General features: G+C 51.5%; 1 pseudogene; it reads right to left on the reverse strand.

Moving 5' to 3' along the window:
- Positions 1-307: 307 nt before the first annotated feature.
- On the reverse strand, positions 308-1,041 carry LOC124516608 (proline-rich protein 3-like; annotated as a pseudogene).
- Positions 1,042-10,356: the final 9,315 nt, after the last annotated feature.

The raw sequence follows: 10,356 nt of genomic DNA on the forward strand, positions 1-10,356 counted from the left end.
AAGAGGTTTCCTGTTCAGCAGTCCGCTGGTGAGGGGGAAGAGGATCCAGGAGGCAGTTGAGGGGAGCAAAGATGGGGTCCTGAAGTCGAGTCACTGGAGGCTGGATCAGAAGAAAGACGATACCCTGGGCCCCAGTGATGAAACACAACTCTGGACCCCAAATGGGGAGGTGGCAGATGGGGGTGGGTGTCACTGACTGAGGGTGGTGGGTGGAACAGCCTCCCGGTAGCCATCCCAGGGTCACAGGGAAATATATGGCCGCTAGGTCACAGAGGGCTCCTTCCAGCCCAGTTGGGAAGGCACAGTCTCACAGAGGAGGTCCATTGACGCCTGGGTAGTAGAAGGCACAGAGGTCCTCATATCGACAGTGACCCTTTGTGGCAAAGTGTCAGGGCGGTTGGATTTGTCTTCCATAACTTGGGGGCCATCCTTGGGTGGGCAGGTATTTTTGATAAGAGACCAACTTTTGAGCCTTCGAGGATTTCTCTGCTCTTTGTGAAAGCCTCCCCTGGAAGGACCCCCATGGCCTGGTCCAGGAAAAGGAGGTCCAGTATTGGCCCCCCACCAACCACGACCATATGGGCCACATCTGGGGGCTAGGCCCCCCCGAATTGGGCATCTGCCCCGGGGAGGAGGTGGGAGACTCATCAGTGGTGGAATCATTGGTCCCCTTGAGCCTGGAGGACCTCTGTGAAGAGAGTCTTCATTCCTTTCTGTCTGGCTCCTTTCGCTCAACATCGTGTTTGTGAGATTCATCCTGGGTGCCTGTAGCAGGAGTTCGTTCATTTTCATTGCAGTGTAGTATCCCATCGCATGCACACGCAACAACTTATTTATCCATTCTACTGATGGTGGACATGTGGGTGGATCCCAGTGTGGGGCTGACTTGGGGCCACCAGGCTTTCCATTGGCCACGGGGGGAGGGCCCAGAAGGCTGGGTGGTCCTATGGGACTCCCATCCTCCTCGTCTCCAGTCTCTTCCCGCGGGGGCTGCTGCGGTGGCGGCGGCTGCTGCTGACTCTGCCTCTTTCCTTTCGGCATCGTGGTTGAGGCAATGGCTACAGCGGGATTTGGAGGGCAGTGAGGAAGGGCAAAACTGAATTTTAAAAAATGAAAAAAAAACACATAAAATTTTTTAAGAAAAGGAACAGAAACTCTATGCATGTAGAATGTCTAGAATAGGACCTGGCATACAGTAGGTGCTCAATAAAAGGTGATCCCTCTTCCCTTTCTTCTCTCCTTCCTCTGGCAGGGACTCCAGGCTTGGGCATACGCCAGGCCAGGCTGACCTAGCTGTCTCAGAGACAGTATTTGCATTCTTTCTTCCCATTCTGATAAGGCCTAGAGGACTGTCGGGAGCCCTCCACCCCCATCCCCAAATTCTCCATTCCCAGGGAGCCTCAGTCTGCTGGGGCGGGGGACAGGTAAGAGGATAGTCTTCAGTCTGATGGAGACACAGGGCATTCAGAGACGCGAGATACCAGCCCCAGGCCTGACGCTGGATGAGAAACCACAGCATTGTGCCACCTCATTGTACAGGGTGTGCAGCCGGGGGTGTGGACACAGAAGGTAGAAATGTGGGTGCTCGGGCAGGGAGGGTGTCTGGGGCTCTGTCCCATGTTAAGTGAGCTGGGGCCACTCGCCCTTTGGAAGGGGGAGGGTGTCATGTGTAGCAGTTGGAGAAGTTGGCGTAGTCCAGCTGAGACTTGGTGAAGTGACAGCCCAGTAGGTAGCTGAAGCTGTACATAGTAGGACAAACAGGAATTGGCCCCTGAGGGCCTGAGGCCACCCAGAGTTGGCACACACTCTTCCGCCCACCACCTACTGACACCCTCTCGAGCACTGAGCGCTCCTGGCCCCCCGAGGGCCTCAGATCTCACGGGCTGCAGGAGAGTAGGCTCCCCCACCCCAACAGGGTTCCCATACTCGGGAAATAAGTATGCCCTCCCCCATCAGTGCAGAAGGGACTGTGGCTAGACTGCAGAGACCCCTGGAACCAGAAGGGTCTGTGTCCATCAATGCCCCCTACCTCAACTCTTGGGAGAGGGCTGCTGAAGAGGGGAAGGAAGTCCTGCCCAGAGGCAGAGGAATGGTCAAGTTGGCCTGACCCTTATCTGGAAGCCCCAGAGCTCAGGCAGGATTCTGCACTGGGACTGGCTTCTCTTTGGTGTCATTGACTTAGAGTCAACAGCGGACGTTGGCTCCCAGGGCCACGGTCACCAGCATAGCCCATACGTCAGGACTGCTGGTGGCTGAAATGGAGGTGATGGCCTGCCGTGGGAGGAGGCAGGAGAGAGCACGAGCCTGGACTCCCAGGGACGCCCCTGGAATCCTTGGACTACAGACTCAGGGCTAAGGGGCCTCTCCGGACAACCTCAGGGTCACACACCGTCCCCACCACCATACTCGCTCACCTCTGAGACAATCTCGTCGCACCATGTAAAAGAGTCCGGCCCCCTCTGAAGTACCCCTGCTCCCTCAAATAATCGAGCTTCTCCCAGGAGACTTTAGCCTCCTCTGTAATATTCCAGCCTTCCTCTGAGATACTCCAAATCTTCTTCACTTTCCATAATCTTCTCACACCTTGTGAAATAACCCAGCCCTCAGTGAAGTCCTGTAACCCCCACTGTACCAGAGCCCATCATCTCTGAAGTACTCCAGACCCTGCTGTGAGGCTCCAGCTCAACTTTAAAATTTTTCAATGTTTATTTTTTATTTTTGAGAGAGAGAGAGAGAGAGAGAGAGAGAGAGAGAGAGAGAGGCACAGCGTGGGAGCAGGGGAGGGGTGGAGAGAGAGGGAGACACAGAACCCGAAGCAGGCTCCAGGCTCTGAGCTGTCAGCACAGAATCCAACACAGGGCTCGAACTCATGAGCCGTGAGATCATGACCTGAGCTGAAGTCGGGACGCTTAACCGACTGAGCCATCCAGGCGCCCCAACTCCAGCTCAACTTTAAAATGTGTGCCCCAACTTTCATACCCCAGTCCCCCTGAAACATACCAACACGCCTAATACTCTGCACCTCACTTTAGTACTCTAGTCCTCCCTCCCGTTAGAGCTCTCCACCCCTAGTGAAAATCTTGCTGCCCCTTCAGGAACACTCCAGGCCTACTCTGAAACCCAGCACCTCCATAATGCTCTGTCTTGCCCTCAGGGACAGTGGTAGTACTTGAGTCAGCTCCTGCTGGTTCTCACGTCCTCCGGGGCTTCAGACGGCTCCTGGACATCAGTGAAGTCCAACGTCAACACCTCTGGCGGGAGGAATCTGTGAGATGGCTCCACTGCCTTCCCCGCGATGCTCCCAGCCAAGTACTGCCCTCCTCTAGAAACACTCCCCCCCCCCCGCCCCAGGATAAGAGCCCCACTAACCGGAAACATGGTAGTCCTCACAGAAGTTGGGAGCACCTAGGCCCTGGGGTGGCATACCCCTGACCTCCCACGTCAACTTGTCATGAGCCCCCTGGCTGGATCAGCCGCCCAGAGGCAGTCCCACAGTCTCAGACAGCCCCGTACTGTACCAGTTTTCCCACTGTCCTGCTCTGGGACACCTGTCCTGTGGCTCCATGGATCTGTTGATAAATGGGCAGCTGAGCCAAGGCCAAGCTGTCTCTCTGTCCAAGGAGCATACTTCCGGGCCACCAAAGAGCAGAGTTGAGCCCCTGGATTGGGGGGGGGGGCATACCCGCCCTGCCCTGTGTTTGTCCAAGTGCCACCCACCAGGTCGCCCTTATGTGACGGTGAGTATAGGCAGAGCCTGGCAAGTCCCTGACCACAGATGGCTGCATGGGAGGGGATCTCAATTATGGGTTCTGTAAGCAGAAGGTACTAGGTTCCAAACCCGGCTCTTCTGTGTTACTTTTGCCAAATCGCTTTACTTCTCTGAGCTGCAGTGGCTTTACCCTTGCAGCAGAGAAAACCATTATCTTGCCCCTTCCCATTTTGCTTCAAGGCTCAAGCGAGATAGTGGTTATAGAATGAATATTTCTTTTAACAAACGTTTGAGCGCCTACTATGTGCCGGGCCTGCTTTAGACATAGAAAGGATTTATTATTTCTCCCTGCATCAATCACCTTATGAGAATGGAGGGACTAGGGTAAGGAGCGGTGGGAAAGCTTCTAAAACTGATCAGACCCCCCTCCCTGGCTCCTGATGGCTCTTTGTACATCTGGTAAAGGTGCTTTCAAAGCCATCATTTCTTTTACTCCACATTCTGGAAGATAGCTATTACTGTTCTGGTTTTATCGATGTAGAAACTAAAGCCTAGAATTGTTAAATCACTTGCCTAAGACAACACGGTTAGTAACTTGTGGGGCCTGAATGACCCACGCTGCCTTTGACAAGGAAGGAGGTCAGAGGATCACCACACACCCCACAGCCACCCCTGGCTCCTGTGCTGTGCAGAGATGAGTCGGGTCCCTTCCTGGGGGTCCTGGCAGAGGGGCTTCAGCCAGTACCCTCCCTGTCCTCCAGGAGTCCCCAGTTATATACAGGCCAAGAGGACCAGGCAGACTTCAAGCAAGACATCTGGAGATTGAACAGCCCTCATTGGACGTCTTGTCCCACCCTATCCTTGTACAGATCAGGAAACAGAAGGGCAGAGACAGGCACTTTCTCAAGGTCATACAGTGGGTCAGAGGTCCTGCCTCTTAACTAGGGGAAGACGTGCCTGCCCATAAAAGGCCAAGCATGTGAAACGCCCCCTACGGTGCAGACAAGAAATGCTCAAGGTTCAGAGAAGGGAGAAAATACCACCTGCCTAGAAGGCTGAGCCTGGGCAAAAAAAAAAAAAAAAAGAAAAAGAGGAGAGAGGCCACCACATGGGGAGCACCATGGAGCAAAGGCTTGGTGGTGGGACTGGTTGTGCATCCCCATGGAGGCCCACCCCCTGCCCGCATGTGGATTTCCTCCACCTGCTCACTCTGGCGCCTCCTGAGACCAGCCATTCTGCTGCTGAGCTGTCCTGACCGTTGTCGTTCTTCCTCTGCTCTTGAGCTGAAACTCTGCCTGCCTGCCTGAGCCTCCACCCACCAGTCAGAGTTCTGCTTGCTGTCTGGGGCCCACAGAATGGGTGTCATCCCTGGCCCCAGAGCCATTGAGCGGGGGGCTCTATTAGAAGTTTCTCCTGTGGGCAGTCTCCTATTTATCTTTCAGAACCCACTCGGACACTCCCTCCTCTGTGAGGTCATCCCCGTCCCTCAAGCGAAAGTGATTCCTTCTTTCATTCCTGTTTGCCACCAGCGTCTATCAAGCACCTACTAGGTGCCAGGCACTTGCAAGGTGCTGGGTAGACTTAGAGACAAAACTCCTGCCCTACTGGAGCTGGAAATCTAGGAGAGAAAGAGAAAAACATATCAACCACTACTGGCTTTAGCAGGTTTTTCTCCGAAAATATCTAACCAAGGTTCACACACTATATTTGGTAGTGATGTCTCTTTGGTCTCTTTCAGTATAGAACAGTCACCCCCCCACCCTACCCCCCCCCCCGTTTTTTTAATGGCAGCAACTTTTTAAAGTGACCAGTCCAGTGTTCTCATAGGATGTTTCACACTGTAGATGAGTTTGAAGTTCCCCTCATAACGCTGTTTACCTTAGTCCTCTAAGCTCTGTGTATCTTGTACCTGGAAGTCAGGTCGAGAGCAGGGATTGGCAAACTTTCTATAAAGCCAAGTAAATATTTTTGGCTTTGTAGATCATACAGCATCTGTTGCAACTATTCAACTCTCATTGTAATGTGAAAGCAGCCACGCACAATACGAAAGCCCCTGGAGCGTGGCTGTGCTTCAATACAACTTTATTTATGGACACTGAAATTTGGATTTACCCTAATTATCATATGTCAAGCAGTATTATTCTCCCTTCGATTTTTCGAACCACTTAAAAATGCAAAAGTCATTCTCAGCTCAGGGGATGCACAAAAACAGGCAGAGGTCATATATGACCAATAGTTTGCTGACCCCTTGATTGCTTTTAGGTTAAGCTTCTGTAGCAAGAATTATCCACAGTGATGACGCATCCTTAATAGTCATCACCCAAGGAGTCACATGGTGCCAGCTTACTTTAGTTACGAGGCGTCTACCAGACTTCTCCATTAAAAAGGAGAAATCCCTTTTGCAAATCACAGATCGGCTGTGCCGTGCTCCTTCCCAGCACCGTGTTAACTGTCTGTCCCTTAAAACCTTTCACCGGGCATTTTTGGCATCTACAATGCACTGGATTGTGTCCCCCTTCCCCCCAGTTCACACGCAGCAGACTTAATCCCTGTATTTGACTGTATTTGAAGATAGGGCCCTTCTGGGAGTAATTAAAAGTTAAATGAGGTAATAAGGGTGGGGCTGGAATCCGAGCAGACACCAAAGGGTTCACCTTCTCTCTGTCCTGTGAGAATGCACCTGGAAGGTGACTGTCTGCGAGCCGGGAAGAGAGCTCTCACCAGAAGCCAATCCCACCAGACCTTGATCTGGGACCTTCAGCCTACCAAACTGTGAGAGATAGGTTGTTGTTTGAGCCACCCTGCATTTTGTGACGACTGCCCAAGCTGACTCACACATCACTGATGATTCTTTTGCCTAAATTGATTATCTAATTGAGGCTGCAAAATGGGTTTTTTCTAGTTCTCACATCCCTTCTAGTGTATTAGTTGGCACTTTTTTTCTGCAAAGAAAAGCTTTCCTTCATCCGCTAGGAATGAACCGCAGATCCTCCTAAGAAAGCAGGATAGATGCTTAATTCTCTGAGGGAAGATATTTGTTTTGTTTTGTTTTTTTCTTTTTAAATGGGAAATTCTAGAACCTATTTGTATGCTGCAAGGATAATTCTGTGCGGAGGGAGAGATAGATGATGCTTGAGAAGGGGTTACAGAAGGTGGGAGGTATGCAAAAGGTGAGGGCATTTAGAGTACAAGTGAGGAGGGAAGAGGGGGGAAGGTGAAAGACAGAAGAAAGGGCGTGAACTGGTCCTCTGGGCAGATCTATAGGGCCAGCTTATTAGGAAATGCACTGGATGGTTGCCGGGGCTGGCTCATGTCCTTTTGAGCCTGGGAGTTGTGACCCTGCCTGCATAGCAGGTGGTTGTCTCCTCTGTACCCACAGAAGGTGGGTGGTTGGATTGCTGCAGGCTTGGGGACTTCTGGGCAAGTACACTGGGAGGGAAGGGAGGCAAAGCAGAGCACGGTCTTTGCCAAGAAGGATATTGGGACTGACAACAGACACTATCTAGGCTGCTTGAAGGCAGCAGTGAGAACAGGAGGAGAGTGACGGCTAGATGGGAAATGGATGGCAGGTCTCAGCAGGCTTGCTGGACTTTGATTTTTGGTTTTGCTCGGAGTTTTCAGAAATGTTTTAAAGGAAAATGTGAGGGGGGGTTAGAAGGATAGTGGGGGGTTTCAACAGGCCCCTCCTATGGCCTCTGACCTCTCTGCCCCTGTGCCCACCAGTCTCCTGTGCCACATAGAGGTCAAGGACTGGAGCCTGATTCCTATTTGAGACACCAGCACCCAGCCTGGCATAGGGTAGTCACAGGGAAGATCTGAGGTTTGATCGAATGGATGAGTGAATGATAGCAAACACTTTTATGGCACTTACTATGTGCCAACGGCTCATTGATTTTTCCCAAGACTCCTGTAAAGTGGGGTCTACTAGTATCCCCATTTTACGGATGGTGAAACCAAAGCACGGAAAGGTAAAAGAAGTTGTCCAAGGTCATAGAGCTGGGAAGAGGCAGAGTTGGTCCACAAACCAAGTAGTCTGGGCCACAGTCTGTGTCCCTACCACCAGATTATTCTAAATGGGTAAATGAGAGTCCTAGACTCTGTCCATCTGTCCCGAGTGATGCCAGGTATCTCTTGAGATCAGAGTCCTGATCTGGTCAAGAGAGATTCATAGGCGATAAACAATGAACTGAGAAATAAACCATTTCAGATTGTGACAACTGCCATGAGGGAGACAAACTGGGTGTCAAGGGCAAAAATAAGGGGACCCTCCCTGAATGGGGTGGTCAGAGACGGCTTCTCTGAGGAGGGTACTTCAGGTAAAAGATGGAAAGGAGCCAGTACTGTGAAAAGCAAGAAGAGTGTCCTAGGAAGAGGGAACAACATGTGAGAAGGCCCTGAAGCAAAAATTCAATGTATTCTGGCAACCGAGAAGGATCCCAGTGTAGCCGAGGAGGAAGATGGCCCAAGTGGGACTGGAGGGGTGGACAGGGACAAGGTACACAAAGCCTAGGGGGCCGTGGCAAAGCATTTGAATTTTGTTATTCTTTGTTATTGTGGCATTTCATTTTATTCTTATTACTCCAAGCAAACTGGGAGGGAGGACACAGGAGAATTTTAAGCAAGGAACTTATGTGGTCCAATTGGTATTAAAAAAATTTTTTTAATGTTTATTTATTTTTGAGAGTGAGAGAGAGACAGAGTGGGGGGGGGGGGAGGGCAGAGAGAGAGGCAGACACAGAATCCAGAGCAGGCTCCAGGCTCTGCCAGGCTCTGAGCTGTCAGCACAGAGCCCGATGAGGGGCTTGAACTCACGGACCGTGAGATCATGACGTGAACTGAAGATGGACGACCAACTGACTGAGCCACCCAGGTGCCCCTCCAATTTGTATTTTAAAGCATAAACAGGGGGCCTGGCTGGCTCAGTCAGTAGAGCACAGGACTCTTGATCTCAGGGTTGTGAGTTCGAGCCCCATGTTGGGTGTAGGGATTACTTAAATAAATAGACATTTATATTTAATTTTTTTAATATTTATTTTTGAGACAATGCGAGAGACAGAGTGCGAGCAGCAGAGGGGCAGACAGAGGGAGACACAGAATCTGAAGTGGGCTCCAGGCTCTGAGCGGTCAGCCCAGAGCCTGATGCGGGGCTCAAACTCACGAACCGTGAGATCATCACCTGAGCCGAAGTCGGACGCTTCACCGACTGAGCCACTCAGGCGCCCCTAAGTAAACAGACATTTAAAACACATAAAAGCATAAGCAGTTTTGCTCTTCTATTCATTTGCTTATTCAGTCATTGATTCCTGAATTTTTCATTCATTCTTTAATTCCTACCCTCACTTATTTATTTTTCCATTGGGCTTTCATTTGTTCACCTGTTAATTCCTTTGTTCCTTGATGGATTCATGCATTCCTGTGCCCGGAGCACATGTTACCCTGTGCCAGAACTACTCTAGGTGCTGGGAGCATTGATAAGAGTCAGACACTTGCCCTTGGTAGCAGGTGCTGCCAGTGGGGGTGGCAGTCAGAGAAGGCCTCCTGAGGAGCCAGAACTGGACGGATGACAGAGGGAGCCTGATAGATTGGGAATCCCTTAGGGACAGGGACCAGTCTCATTAATCTCTGCGTTCCCTAAGCCTGGTACCTGACAGGCAATAACTAATATTTGTTTGTTTGTTTGTTTGTTAAGCGAATATGTGGACCAATAGCCAGTTAGGTAGCGTTTGCTGTTGGCTGTGAAGCTGCCCAGCCAACGTGAGACCACCGTTCCCAAGTCCCTGTGTCTCTGCCTCCTCCGTTGCTTCCTTCCCATCGCTGCTTTCCCTTTGCTAAGAGAAAAGCATTCTTACCTACATCCCACAATCACACTGGGACGTACCTGAGCGTGTGTGCACAAGCACACTCTCACACACATACACCCACATCATTCACACACATCCCTGCTCGTACATAGAAACACATGTGCCTGCAAAACGTGTCCCAGTTGTTGATTCCAACATTGCAGTCATCGATTTCATTGCCTATAATCACTCACCCAAGCGCGCGCACGCGCGCGCGCACACACACACACACACACACACACACACACACACACACCTGGGCTCACACACCCTCCCTGCCTTCCCACCATATCCTGAACACACCTACTTCACCAAATGGCCCTCCCACACACATCTCCTCCCCAGAAGAGGAGGGGTTTTCCTGGTCCTTGGTTTAAGGCTGAAGAGGTTAACGGTGGGGGGAGGGAGGATTGAACCTCTCCCCCCCCAACCCCGTGTGTGTGTGTGTGTGTGTGTGTGTGTGTGTGTGTGTGTGTGTAGGGGTCAGGGATCCCTCCTACTCAGAAAGGCTGGAACTGAGGGTGACACTCAAGTTTCTCTAAATCTTGGGTGTTTGGGGGAAGCTGACACTCTTCCCTCCCTCAGTGTGGCCTGAGGGCTGATTCCTCTGACAAGCAGTTTCCCAGAAGGGTCCCCGCCCTCCCCACCGCCCTACATCCCTGTGCCCCCAAGTCTCCGGCTCCTGAGATAGGCAAGTCAAGGCGATTGGATCCGCAGTGGCTCCGGTAACAGCAATCTGAAGTCAGCGGGCTGTGGAGAACTTGGGTAAAGCCTGCCTGCATTTGGTCCTCAGTTTACCCAGCTGCA

Source organism: Lynx rufus, unplaced genomic scaffold (genome assembly GCF_022079265.1).
Source record: "Lynx rufus isolate CCGP_SWC_20201006 ecotype Redwood Valley unplaced genomic scaffold, mLynRuf1.p SCAF_2, whole genome shotgun sequence".
In the NCBI taxonomy this organism is placed as follows: Eukaryota; Metazoa; Chordata; class Mammalia; order Carnivora; family Felidae; genus Lynx; species Lynx rufus.